Source organism: Puntigrus tetrazona, chromosome 23 (assembly GCF_018831695.1).
Source record: "Puntigrus tetrazona isolate hp1 chromosome 23, ASM1883169v1, whole genome shotgun sequence".
In the NCBI taxonomy this organism is placed as follows: Eukaryota; Metazoa; Chordata; class Actinopteri; order Cypriniformes; family Cyprinidae; genus Puntigrus; species Puntigrus tetrazona.
In genome coordinates, this window is record NC_056721.1 from 3,258,873 (window position 1) to 3,261,914 (window position 3,042).

The window sequence follows — 3,042 nt, forward strand, 5'->3', positions numbered from 1 at the left end:
CGAGAGGTCAAGGCAAATAGTAGTTCACAAGCCCAACATTCCATAATTGAGGACTTTATTGATATCCAGAGGAAACAAGCCATGAGGTGACAAAAACAACCCATAACTAATTCAAATAAAGAAAACTTAACAGACCAGGAGGACAATCATCATCAGTGGCATGGCAGAGACTGCTTTCACTCAAGTGAATTCGGCTTATAAAGAAGCAGGAAAAACCATTGCTAATTACACAGGGAGGAAACAAACAATTAAACTTAACCAAACCAATATTATAATATAAATAAGTGGTTTTAACAAAAACATTTACAAGCAAACCACAAATAAACTCAACCAACAAAATTATCCTTACGAAACAAGCACAAATGAATCAAACAGGAAAATAGTTCATTTCAGATCTCCCCAGGTCCGCTCCGTAGTTTGTTTGGTCAGGCGGAACCAAAATCAAATAAGTTCACGTCACCCGCCCGGACTCAGATCGCCTCTCCCCCAGCAGTCTCATCTCCCGGTAAACTCAATACAAAGAAAAGTTTGTTAACAAGATAAAATTGGGAAAAAATGTGCACTGTAACTAATATATGGGCCCTAAAAATCAGTGACACATGCAAAATAAACTAAATAAAGAAATTCGTGTGTGTGATTACTACAACTAAACCCGTGTAAAAAGTGCCTAAAACGTGAATAAATATATGGGTGTGTGTGCATTTGAGCTACAAATGTGCGCTGATGTTATGTTTGTTTGCGCTTCAAATACCCACACTTGTGCGGCCGATGCCTCAGGCCGTCACATACACTAACTGGAAAGATGGTTCCGGTTTTAATTTTAAAATAACCTTTTTAGCAGCAGTCTGTCACACAACACCAGGAACAGACTAGAGACAGGAAGTTGGAGAACAATGATGATCTTTTATTGAAACGGAGTAATGGCAGGTCAATGGAGAAGAGATCTTAGCTAAACCAATGAGTACTGTCCAAAGGGGGAGCCAGGAATCAGAGTCCACAAACCGAAGAGTATGGCGAGGCCAGGCGCTAACATGGAGGGTGATGAACAGTAGATCCAGCGAGGGTGAACTGAGGGAGTCCTGCTTATACGGGGTGGCTCAGATGGGAAACAGGTGTGGGGGATTAGTACTCTGGAGATGATGATCTGGTGGGTGGTGCTTCAGAGGGAGGTGGCTGTGGTGAATGCCTGACATGGACAGAGTGGCAGATCGATTTGATGTCAGTGACGAATCACTCAGCAAGAGAAAAAGCAGTGGGTCCTTTTGGATCAGAGTCTTCAAAAGATCAGACAAAAGTCCTGTACCCAGGACCAGAGCAAAGAAATTTGCGAACAGTCCCAGAACATATGCTTGTAAGTACCTTGCGTGAATTAATACATAGATATTACAGAAGGGCTCAGACTTTCTTTTCATTTCGTATAATCAACATACGCCTTATAAATGAACCATTGGTGAGCTGGTTTTTAGAAGTGCTGAAACAGTTTCCCCAGACATTGTCCCAATCAATTATCGCATCAAGTTCTCTCTCCCAGAAATTCTCAACTGGAATGTTTGAATACTGTCGTACCACAGGTGATTAATATATTATAGTCGCAGTACCTCTAGAAGCCATTCTAGAATCTATCCAATTTACCATAGGATGAGAAGATATATTATTCTACCAGGGCACTCTGTAAGCTTTCAGTGCAGATCTTATTGTTTAAAGGAGAATGTATGTATTTTGAAGTGTTTTGGCTCTGTACACTTAAGATGTTCTGGGGTTTTTTTTAAATATAATTTAGTAATAAATGAATATCTCTACATGTGTGTGTTTTTTTTTTTTATCACTATAGCATTCTAAGGAGGATTCTTATTTCCATCAGTTTCTAATAATTCATAATTCATTCAATTTAAACAATAGTAAATGATTGCTGTTTCAGGTGCACTGATTTTCCCAGTCTTCCTTCCTTTTACAGATGGAAGCAAGAAAATAGCTGAAAAGAAAACATGCTGACGAAGCCAAAAAAAAGCCTGCAAATTCCATCAGAGATAAATAATCAGAATAATGAATAATTTGATTGACTCACGCATTTGATATGTGCTGAAATAAGGAAAGTGTACAGCCTCCATGTACTGTATACTTACATAGCCTGTCAGTGAGCACAGATTGAGGAATAAAGTAATGATTCCAGGAACATATATCTTACACGGATAAAGGCTGGTGGAATCCTACACCACAGCATGAAAAAAAATTAGAAAAATGAACATTACAAATAAAAAATAAAAACTATGATAAAACACCAGTGCAATACTAGTGTTTGATTTTATTGCTAACTTACCCATACTTCTCTACCATATCAGCCACAAGGATGTTTACCAGCTTCTTACCGGCTTTATCACCGTCTAAAAGTCTGAAGGACACCTTAGATGTTCTCACAAGCTCATCAAAAATATCAGCATCAACATCAACTCCTGCAAAGTCTTTAGGATCACATTGGCTCCATGCGTGAGTTGAGCTTTGTTGAAGCTTAGAGGTAGAAAGTACCATTCGATTTCATGTTCAAACTTAAATTTTCCAATGCAAGAGATTTTGAGAGATTTTAACATTACTATAAGGTACAAAATTAAAACACCACTTTAGTGCGATCAGAATTTGATTTGGGATTAAGTCCATTTATAATATACTAATTATATCTGATTTAAAAAGAAAGTTACGGATATTATGATTATTATGGCTTTTTTATATGAGTAATAATAGTTAACTTCAACGTAAATAACACTAATTACACAAATTACTCTAAAAGTGAAAAATGTACCTTCCTTAATGAATTCACAGAAGTCAAAACCGCCATTTTTCACTGGCATTCGGATCCGGTTCGGGTTCCTTTACACTAGATGAGACCAATACAAAAAACTAAAACACACACCACTACAGCTAATGTTAACTCATAAAAATAAACATTAAAAAGCCAGGTCTGCAGCACCCCTCGAAATAAACGTACTTTTGTTAATCTAACGTTAGCACTATGCAGCGCATTTATACGTTGTTCCACAGACTATATTT